General features: G+C 47.4%; 1 long non-coding RNA gene across 2 annotated transcripts; it reads right to left on the minus strand.

Annotated features, from left to right (window-relative positions):
• Positions 1–1,195: 1,195 nt before the first annotated feature.
• Positions 1,196–4,937, minus strand: LOC119349009. Of its 2 annotated transcripts, XR_005169196.1 has the most exons (3): positions 4,581–4,937; positions 3,369–3,433; positions 1,196–3,293 (listed from the first exon to the last, which is right to left on the minus strand). It is a non-coding gene; the product is annotated as an uncharacterized LOC119349009 (long non-coding RNA). The 2 variants fall into 2 exon arrangements; XR_005169197.1 differs by lacking the exon at positions 3,369–3,433.
• Between the last annotated feature and the right edge of the window lie 6,968 nt (positions 4,938–11,905).

The raw sequence follows: 11,905 nt of genomic DNA on the forward strand, positions 1-11,905 counted from the left end.
TAGTCAAGTAGAGGCATACTAGGGACACTATGTTTTGTCTATGTATTCACACATGTACTAAGTTTCCAGTTAATACAATTCTAGCATGAATAATAAATATTTATCATGATATAAGGAAATATATATTACAACTTTATTATTGCCTCTAGGGCATATTTCCTCCAGTCTCCCACTTGCACTAGAGTCAATAATCTAGATTACAAAGTAATGATTCTAACACCCATGGAGTCTTGGTGTTGATCATGTTTTGCTCGTGGAAGAGGCTTAGTCAACGGGTCTGCAACATTCAGATCCATATGTATCTTGCAAATCTCTATGTCTCCCTCCGCGACTTGATGGCAGATGGAATTGAAGTGTCTCTTGATGTGTTTGGTTCTCTTGTGAAATCTGGATTCCTTTGCCAAGGCAATTGCTCCAGTATTGTCACAAAAGATTTTCATTGGACCCGATGCACTAGGTATTACACCTAGATCGTATATTAATTCCTTCATCTAGACTCCTTCATGTGCTGCTTCCGAAGCAGCTATGTACTCCGCTTCACACATAGATTCCGTCATGATGCCCTGCTTGGAACTGCACCAACTGACAGCTCCACCATTCAATATAAATACGTATCCAGATTGCGACTTAGAGTCATCTGAATCAGTGTTAAAGCTTGCATCAACGTAACCATTTACGACAAGCTCTTTGTCACCTCCATAAACGAGAAACATATCCTTAGTCCTTTTCAGGTATTTCAGGATGTTCTTGACCACTGTCCAGTGCTCCACTCCTGGATTACTTTGGTACCTCCCTGCTATACACTACAAGAGATCGGGCCTACTGTGACGAGACAAAAAATGTCATCGGATAGCTAATAACGTCACAAATTACCCCTATGTGACATTTTAAGGGCGTCACAAGGATCGTCACGGAATCCCCGTCACAGATTACTCCTAGTGACGGCGCGTGCAAAATAATGTCACCAAAAATGGGACCTTCGATGACGTTCTCTAGAACGTCATCAACTTGTTATTTTGGTGATGAGCAATTAATGTCACTCGTTACAAGAAAATATGCCATATCGTATCATATTCAATGTCAAAGCAATGTCACTGACATCATGCCACATCAATGCTTAAGCAGACTATCCCATATCCCACTGCTAGCATCAATACTTTCATTACTGATGAAGATGACGCCATCTCACAGTAAGTATTTAATTCACATCACATTATATAAAAAGTTAAGATCCAAATCACATCATAAAATAAAATGGATGACAAATCATACTATATATTCAATCTCTCAGCCTAATTGTCCTCTAAACTAAAATGACAGTACAAAATAACGCCAACTCACGAGTTTGACACAACAATAGTCAAGTTGAAGAGCAATATTTAGATAACTAAAAACAACATGTGTTGTCATGATGATTGCAATGTATGATTCAACAACTATTTCCATCACAAAAGGACGGTCTTCATGACCCTTCTGGTTTGTACTAGGACTGTTGAGTTGCTTGTCGACGTGCTTGAGCCCTTAATAGAAAACCAATGACGTTATCCTCTCATGTTGCTTCTTTTGCCATGCTTCATTCTTCTCTTGCTCGCTCTTCTTCACAGCTTCCAATTCTTCGTGTTGCTTCCTCTGCGTCTCTTCACATGCTCTCGCTTGGTGGCATTATTTTAGTAACTGAAGATGGAAAAGATAATAGAACTGAATGAGTTGCAAAAAGACCATCAGCCTACACTAGATAAATGGATTCTGCATAAACTTGTTTGGAAATGGGCCTTAAAAGATGCAGCCATTTTATATGTGCAAATGTATTATTCTGTAGCTTACATCCGAATATAATAAAGTAGATAAGTTAGGATGCAAACACAGGATGCACTAATATTATATATAAGTAATAGTTAAAGTGAAATTAATGAAAAGCATTTACCCTTTCTTGCACTATGAGTAAGCATATGGGAGTACTTGTAACATAACTGATTACATTGACTTACCTGTTAAAAGTTGGCTTCGCATTGGTGCTAGACAAAAAGAACTAGATTGCGTAAAATAGACGTAAACAGGCAACACTGCCAACAAGCAGTTCCTGTCAAATTATATAAATAGAAAATGAAGATTTCATTCATTGTGATCTAACATGTGAAGCAATCAACATGCATGATGCAGCTGGGGCACAGTCAGGAAGAAGCAGACAACAAACCATGAAAAACAAGAACAGAATGTTCAGAATAAAAACATCAAAAAATATGATTACTATAGCTGCTGGCATAGTTTAGAAAACCAGAAAATTTACTATACTCATCCAAAATTAGGAGCAGATTGATTTACCCAGTTTAGTATGTCATAATATAGTCAAAAATTGAAGTTTACCATGTATCTACTTGTATCAAGTTCTGGGCATACTAAAAATGCTTGTGGGCTTCAGATGCTTAACATCATGGGTAGCTAATCAATTACGAGAGGCATGGAAAAGATTAAGTTAATTCTATTTTATCTAGTAGTGGAGAGAAAAGTACACTGGTGCAGGGCTATACATCTCTGTAGCGAGTCAAAATTAGGTGCAGGCTCAGTCTTTATTCAGTTTTAACAACACTACTGAAGTACTATTTATGGGACAGCAGAACCATAAGTTTCAGGTTTTAGCATACATATAGTAGTTGCATCCAGAAGCTAGTTTATTCGTACATGTAGATACAAGGATGTGCTGCTTCCTGCTTGTACTTGCATACTTTAGTTCATGTGTTTATGTTCATCTGATTATGACACCATTCAGCGAACAAGAGGATCTAGTTTTTGTCATTACAGCATTGTTCAAAAATCAGATGGTCAACATATAGTTTCCTTTTGTATGCGAGAGTAGCCATACGAGCACATGGTTGCAAAAGAAATCTCTCAGCTAAGGCCATGCATCTGATAGCTAACTAAACATTTGCACAACGGCTAACTGTACTGCAGTAGCATATATTCAGGTTCAGGCCTTTTTACAATAGCTGGCTATAACAAATGTAATAGTGCAGTTTTACACACATCTATCAATAGGATATCAAAAGTTAATTGGCAAGAGGTTCAGGCTTTTTACCATAGCAAGTTGTGGCAAATCCTAAATTACATAGAAGAGCAGGATGACGAGTAGTATGCATGAACCCGAATCACTGAACATCAAGCAGTGGCGACATGAGGAGGGCAGGATGAGTAAATCACCGAGAGACATCGCCCATTGCAGGGGAGAAGAGAGTCGGGTGCTCGAGTCGGATTGATGCTGTGGATCCAAGGTCGGCGGTGCGGCGGCCTCCTTTAATCTGAAAATTAAAGTTTCAAGTCCAAATCAGAAGTACGACTTAATTAAACTACAAAAGATGCCTTTTGGTAGATACCTGAATCTTACAAAAACACAATTTAGGACTTGTATGCCACCAATGTGTGAAGCCTGGCAGTTGCACTGTACATCCAAATAAAATACAATTGTACTAAATATAAGCCATCCTGTGTTCCATTATCTAAATCCTGGATTTGATGCTTCTCTGTACTTATGTAATATACTTCTAGAAAATTTGAGATGGCCAAGACATTGTTGTATGATGCTTTTGAGGATCTGTTGCAAAAGCAGAATGCACTGTGCTATATATATGAATGCTCTACGCATATTTTTCACAGGTGCAAAGCCAAACAGGGCCTCCAAAATAGGAGGGCCCCAAATTCTTTTTAATCAAAGTTCTAAATTCAGCATTAACTCCGCCTATGTCTTCTAGGCATAGCCGGTCCCAAGCCCGAGTAAAGGAGGAGGGTTGTGATAGGCTTGGCGAGCCAACGTAAAAACTAGCCAGTCCCATAGGTATGAAACCCATTTGAGCGAGAATAGTACTAGGATGGGTGACCTCCTAGGAAGTCCTCGTGAAAGGGTTTCATATCTAAGGGTTGTGATAGGCTTGGCGAGCCAACGTAAAAACTAGCCGGTCTTTTGGGTATGAAACCCATTTGGGCGAGAGTAGTACTAGGATGGGTGACCTCCTGGGAAGTCCTCGTGAAAGGGTTTCATATCTAGCCTACCCCAACTTGTTTGGGATAAAAGGCTTCGTAAGTAAAGTATTCTAAATTCAGCATTAGATACTAAAGTAAAGCACTAATGAAAATATTTTTTGCCAACCCAACCACTATATCTCTCTCTAATCACAATGCATCAAATCCTCTCAGCGCTTTATATCTGCCCTCTCTCTCACTTTCTATTTGTTTGTCTTTTCTGAACCTGTGTAGTCAACCGGTGTAATCTTTTGTCAAAAAACTGCAGCGACTGCAAAAAATGATTTGCTTTTTCACATGTAGGGCCTAATTTTCATTTACATGGACTCTGATTTCTCTGGTGCGGCCCTGAATAAAATCCATGAAAAATATGGTGCATCCAGAATTAAGTTAAAAAACAGATCAAATGTACAGTGTGAACTTAATATAATGAACCCTAATCATTGCAGATTACAAACTTTGGGAAATCCTAATTACCGAGATGGGCCAGGATGAGAAGTCTACACATGAACCCTATTCTTTAAACAATAGGGGCTGGCAGGATGGGGAGGGCGGAATGAGGAAATTACCTAGAGAGTCGTCGCTGGTGGCTTCAATTGGGGAGACAAGAGGGTCGGGTTCTCAGGGGGAGGGTCGGTGCGGTGGATCCCATCTCGGCCGGTGGGGCGGCCTGCTCCAATCTGCCGTCATAGGTCGCTGCAATCTGGGAGAAGAGGGGCTGCTCGCGGGGCAAGTTGTTGCGCTGGATCCAAGGCCCGAGCACGGCCTGAGCGCAGGGCGGCCTCCCCAAAAGTGCCATCGCCGGTCGCTGCAATCTAGAGAAGAAGAGAGCCAGATGAATCTAGCTATGAAGAAAATTTGGGGTGGGTTGTGGATGGATGCGGGGGGGAATTAGAGAAGGAGAGGGAATAGTGTATTTGGGTTGAGGGAATACATATTTTTGTGGGCGGATGGTTTTCAGAATTTAATTTCCACTTTAATATCATGTAACCCATTTCATTCGAAAAAATAGGAAATGATTATTTAAAAATGTAAATTTTACATAAACATTGTGATGTCATATTTTCTTAGGAATTTTTGAAGAATTGTAAATAAATATGTTGAAGGTTGTAGATGGTGGCAAGTTGGGGACGAGTGACGTTGTCCCGGTCGCTGACGAGCAAATGCCATGCCTGCGGAGGAAAGCGGATCTATGCGAGAGAGGCGGATATGCGACGTGGCAGCCGGTGCTATGCGACGGCGTTGTACCGGGTCATGCTATACAGTAGACGGATGGATCCACATGAGTTGGGTACATGGGAGTGGAGGGACATACGTGAAATTGGCAACAGCTAGCCGGAATTGATCACCTTGCCTATCACCGTGCTGCCTCTCCTCATAGTGGCGCCACCACTTAGTAGCATTTTGAAAAACTATCTTGAGTCCCATTGCTAGACGTTACATGACAAAAAACAATCGTCCGCGTTCGTAGTATTCGGTGACTCTAGCAAGTTCATCATGCAAAATAACAAAACGTCACAGAATTTGGCAGCCAAGTGTGCTCAAGGTCCAAGGCAACATAGTGACGTTTATCGTCACCGATTTGTGGTAATCGGTGATGCCACCTACTGGAACGTCACACAATAGGCATTTCGATGACGTCGTCCACCATCGTCATGAGGATTTTCGTCACAGTATCTCAATTTTGTTGTAGTGATACTTATAGCAAGGCACACATCAGGTCTGGTACACAACATTGCATACATGCATGATAGAACCCATGGCGGAGGCATAGGGAATGACTCCCATTTTCTCTCTATCTTCTACAGTGGTCGGGCATTGAGTCTGACTCAACTTCACACCTTGTAACACAGGCAAGAACTTCTTCAAAACTTTATCAAGGTATGTGCTTTGTGAAAGTCTAATTAAGCGTCTTGATCTATCTCTATAGATCTTGATGCCCAATATATAAGCAGCATCACCGAGGTCTTTCATTGAAAAATTCTTATTCAAGTATCCTTTTATGCTATCCAAAAATTCTGTATTATTTCCAATCAACAATATGTCATCCACATATAATATTAGAAATGCTACAGAGCTCCCACTCACTTTATTGTAAATACAGGCTTCTCCAAAAGTATGTATAAAACTGTTGGGGATATAACTACTGGGTATGAACCGCCCAGGAGGGGCCGGGTTATACCACTAGTGTCTTATCAATGAAGATGGCGGGTCATAGCAAGCCCATTGACGGCCCAAGACCCAGAGGCGACTTAAGGCCCAAGGGGATGAACCGCCATAGGTATGACTTGTATTATAAGGCAAGTTTAGTTAGTAACCGAGCCGGACACGTTGCGTATGAGCCGACCGGGACTCTGTAAGCCGCCGGGTATCAACCTGCGTATATAAAGGGATGACCCGGCGGCGAGTTAGGGGCAAGAAAGAAGAGATAAAGAACTAGGTCAAGCGTATTCGCTCCCTGGTGATCGAAGCCTAAGCAATACCACCCTACACTGGATTAGGCCTTTACCTCCACCGCGAGGGGCCGAACCAGTATAAATTCTCCGTGTCCCTTGTCCCATTTAACCCCTTCAAGCTAACTACGTTGTGATGGCTCCACACCTAAGTCCTTACGCTAGGGCATCTGACGTGACAATTCCACGACAGTTGGCGCCCACCATGGGGCCAGCGCATGGTGGTTTCGAATTCTTGAAGGGCAGCTTAGCAGGGCTCAAGGGGTATGTTGTGGGCCGAATGACCAAGATACATCGTGGCAAGCCTTACATCGACGACGAGGGCTGGGGCCCTGAGGCCGGATTAATCGAGTACGGGTACCGGGTCCCCTTTGGCGGAATCCACGTCTTCATTGGCAAGATTGGTGAGTCGGAAGCTAAGCCGGACATCTGCACTGACATCGTCGAGTTGGCTCGGCGCACGCGACCCGGTTAACCCCCCCCCTCCCCGAAGCATGTATTTGTTGGTTTTGTTCATGGAGCGGAGCTAGAAGGAGGATTAGAATATGGTGGGGAGACGGTTGTCTACTCAGGCAATGAGTTTTCTACCAGTGAGACTAACTCCATCTATCAGGTTCGGGATGGCGGGCTTGGGGGCTGTTCCGATGGTGACAGTATTCCAGACCCCCATGAGCCACCACACCGGGTCACGATCTTCATGGCCGGTACACAGCCAGGGCCGGATTCTATGACTGCAGTAGCAATGATCTCCGGGTCAGCGATGGCGACGGCTGTCGGGGCAGGAGGCCCTGTGCGCCCGCCAGCTCAAGTCTTGTCCGATCTGTTGGATGCTCTGACAACGTTGTTAACGGTGGAGGTTAACCCGACGAATCAAACTTAGCATAACGCGGAGGTTGCAAAATTGCATGATGAGATAGCACAAGCCAAGGAGGAGCTAAACATGGAGAACACCCGGATGGCAACGGAGCGAGCCGCCTTACAGAGGGAGGCAGAATGGCTTCAGGTAGAGAGCTTCCGCTTAAGCCTGAACCAGGACGCATCAAACACTGTCTTCAACAGAAGGCATGTGAGCAGGCTGCCCCCAACTTATGATGCGAGGAACCTTTTCAACACGCCTGGGGCAGGAACCAGTAACCCACCTGGTGTGGATCGGGCCATTGAGGCACCGGCGGCTGGAGAACCGGTTCAACCATGAGTTGCAGACCCCCCACATTTGAACTTGACCTGTCCTCAGCACGTTCCAACACCTCCGGGGCATTTTTCTAACCCCTTGGATAACATGATAGATGCGGCTACTCGACTGGCGGCTCTCCCAGCTCAGGATGATTCGCCAGCGGCAATGGAAATACGGCGAGCTGGAGAACTTCTTCAGACGGCTATGGCCCAACAGGCGGCTTATTTGTACAGTCGTGATCGTATCCACTCAACACCACGTCCAAGCAGGAGTTATAGTAGGAATATCAATGAACCGGCCGTGTCAAGCAACAAACGGCACCGCAATCAGCCTCATAGGCCTGACCCCTGCACACGCTGGTAATGATGCTCAGGCTTTGGTAGACCAAGGCAGAGCACGGCATGAGGCAGAGCTAGCAGCTCAACAACAATCTCCGGTTTATCCTTCAACGTCCATAGAGGCAGGAGTGACCTCTAGAACCTTGGGTGTGCCATGTTTAGTGCCGGCTCTACGCAATGAGCGATTGCCTAAGGATTTCAAGAGCCCCTGTAAGGTGCCTAATTACACGGTGGATCAGCCCCCAGAGGCTTGGATTGAGAGTTATGAGATGGCTATGGAGATGCTGGATGTCGGTGATGCTGCATGTGCTAAATATTTCACCATGATGTTGGATGGGCCGGCTCGTCCTTGGTTGAAAAGCCTGCCCGCTAACTCTATTGCATCATGGGCAAAGTTGAAGAGGCGTTTCATCCAGAATTTTAAAGACACGTGCAAGCAGCCTATGTCAATTCTGGATTTGGATTCTTGTGTCCAAGGTGAGGGAGAATCAACAACCCATTGGGTGCGCCGAATCTCAGCTATCACACAGTCGTCGGATAGTATCAATGTCGGTTCAGCAGTCCTGACGTTGGAGAAAAATTGCCGTTTCATCCCCCTTAAGCAAAAGTTGGGGTGGCTTAAATGCCACTACAACGACATGGGGGAGCTAATGGCGGCTCTCGTCAAATATGTCGACTCTGATAGTACCAAGGACCCCGAGTCTGATGATGAGAAGCCGGGTAAGGGAAAGAAGGGCGGCAATATGAAAGGGCAGCATCATAACCTGGCAGGTCGAGGTGGCAATGGTAAGCGCAAGGCTGATGGAAATTTAGACTTTTTGGCTAACACCAATACGCAGAATAATAATCAGCGTCACAAGGGAAAACCGGCCCCGTTTGGAGGACCAAGATTTTGAAGGAAATATGCCCTAGAGGCAATAATAAAGTTATTATTTATTTCCTTATTTCATGATAAATGTTTATTATTCATGCTAGAATTGTATTAACCGGAAACTTGATACATGTGTGAATACATAGACAAACATAGTGTCACTAGTATGCCTCTACTTGACTAGCTTGTTGAATCAAAGATGGTTAAGTTTCCTAGCCATAGACATGAGTTGTCATTTGATTAACGGGATCACATCATTAGGAGACTGATGTGATTGACTTGACCCATTCTGTTAGCTTAGCACTTGATCATTTAGTATGTTGCTATTGCTTTCTTCATGACTTATACATGTTCCTGTTGGGGAACATTGCAGAAAATTAAAAAATTTCCTACGGTTTCACCAAGATCCATCTATGAGTTCATATAAGCAACGAGTCATGGGAGAGAGATTGCATCTACATAGCACTTTGTAGATCGTGTGCGGAAGCGTTCGAGAGAACGGTGATGATGGAGTCGTACTCGCCGTGATTCAAATCACCGATGACCAAGTGCCGAACGGACAGCACCTCCGCGTTCAATACACGTACGGAGCGGATGACGTCTCCTCCTTCTTGATCCAGCAAGGGGGAAGGAGAGGTTGATGATGACCCAGCAGCACAACGACGTGGTGGTGGATGCAGCAGAACTCCGGCAGGGCTTCGCTAAGCTGCTGTGGGAGGAGGACGCGGTGTAGCAGGGGAGGGAGGCACCAAGACACAAGGGTGCGGCTACCCTCCCCCCTGCCCTCCTTTATATAGCCCCCCAAGGGGGGGCGCCGGCCCTGGGAGATGCAATCTCCCAAGGGGGCGGCGGCTAGGGGGGTGGAGTGCCCCCAAGGCAAGTGGTGCGCCCCCCACCTAGGGTTTCCAACCCTAGGCGCAGGGGGGGCCCAAGGGGGGGGGCGCACCAGCCCACTAGGGGCTGGTTCCCCTCCCACTTCAGCCCACGGGGCCCTCCGGGATAGGTGGCCCCACCCGGTGGACCCCCGGGACCCTTCTGGTGGTCCCGGTACAATACCGGGTGACCCCGAAACTTTCCCGATGGCCGAAACATCACTTCCTATATAGTTTCTTTACCTCCGGACCATTCCGGAACTCCTCGTGATGTCCGGGATCTCATCCGGGACTCCGAACAACATTCGGTTTGCTGCATACTCATATTCATACAACCCTAGTGTCGGGGAAGCTGATCCACGAACACCTATGGGACCGACGGACCGAGCCCCTTTCGGTTCGGCGGGGGGCGGAGATCGCACGAAGAGCGGATCGAGGCGAAGCACACGAGTAGTTTACCCAGCTTCGGAGCTCTCCGGAGAGATAACACTCCTACTGCTGCATGTCTGAGTGTATTGAGTTCTTGCTCGGGAGCGCTGAGTGCTATAGTACACACTAGCTGCTAACGAGACCGAGCGTGAGTGTTTTTCTGCCTTCCAACCCCCCTCTACGTTGCGCATGGGCCTCCTTTTATATGCTAAAGGGGTCTCCGACAGGTGGCAACGTAGACAAGGGTAAAAATGGAAAAGGAATTGCGGTTGGTACAACTACCTGTACAGTGTATCATACCTAACCCTGACGGCAGGGGACAAAGGCATTAAATGCCCGTCTACGTCGCCCAAATAGTGCAAAAAGGGACCGTCAGGGACGCCACCGCTCGCCACGATGGCAATCTTGTCAGCGTCGCTTGCCACCGCGCACCGCTGGCTGCACAACCTCTTGCCACGCGCGCCTGGAAAGGCCCCAGGGCGACACGTTGGTGGATGTGCTGGAGCGCGGGTACAGAGTGGTAGCTTGCCGCGGCAAGCGCCTTGCCGCGGTCGTTGTCTTGTCGCGTCCGGAAGCTTGTCGCTCACCGGGCCTCGCCGGGACGCGTGGCGCGTCGCGGCAAGTTCCTTGAGATGCCTTGGTTGGCCTTCCCGGCAAGCTCCTCTTGCCGGGGCCTTGTCTCCTTGGCTTGAATACTTTGTTCTTGAATGGCTCCAAAGGAACCATGGAGGACCTTGGCGGTCACCCGGCAAGCCTTGCCGCGGGGTGCTGCAACTGCCCGTGCACAAGTTCGAGATACTAGGGTACCCCTACTCTAGTACACCGACAGGAGCCCCCGGGCCTGGGCCACACACGGTGCCGAGCGCTGTTGGGCCAGGCCCAAAACAGGGCACGGGCATGCGCGGCCTGGGTTACGCCGTATTTCACTCTGTATCCACCGCGCCCTCCTCGAACGGCACGCGTCGAATGCGACGTCGTGGGAGAGATCGTGGGTGGTTTCTTTATTCGGAAAGACGGAACGTCTGCCCCTCCCTCTTTATAAGCAGGGGAAACAGGGGCAGTTCGCCCATCTCGCCGGTCGCTATTCCAATCTCAAAAACCTTCGCCGCTCCCCCCTTCTTCCCAAAGCTGAAAGAGAGCAGCGCTCCGCCCCCCATCGCCACTGGCACCACCAACACCGTCGATCTCTCTCACCACCTCCGCCATGGCTCCGAAAGCTGGGAAGGTTGTGAAGTCGGCCGAGGCGCAGCGGCTCGCGGCGCTGCGAAAGGAGCGGGCAATCTTCCCCCCTCAGCTCGCCGCGAAGGAGCTGAGGGAGTATTACTACCTTTTCTGGTCGACGGAGACGCGAGCGCATCCGCGCACGAAGGTACTCTCAGCTGCCGCTTCGAAACTGGCTCCGAATGGATATCCCTTCTTCGCGTTGTTCTTCTACTGCGGGCTCTGCCCGCCTTTCTCTGAGTTTTTCTGTGATATTATGAACACCTACGGGTTCTGCCTCCTTGACTTCACCCCCAACGCCGTTCTGACCATGGCAGTTTTCGCACATCTCTGCGAAAACTTTGTCGGAGTCTATCCAAATGTAGCTCTTTTTCGCCACTTCTTTATGCCCCGAGTTGAGAGAGGGGAGCCTTTATCCGGCGGAATCGCCTGGATCTCGAGGACTGGCAAGAAGGAAGCTTATCTGGAGGGAGAGCTCCGTAGCAAGTGGGAGGAATGGAGAGCAGACTGGTGCTGGATTGTCGAGGAGAACCCGC

The sequence above is a fragment of the Triticum dicoccoides genome, chromosome 1B (genome assembly GCF_002162155.2).
Source record: "Triticum dicoccoides isolate Atlit2015 ecotype Zavitan chromosome 1B, WEW_v2.0, whole genome shotgun sequence".
NCBI classification, from domain to species: domain Eukaryota; kingdom Viridiplantae; phylum Streptophyta; class Magnoliopsida; order Poales; family Poaceae; genus Triticum; species Triticum dicoccoides.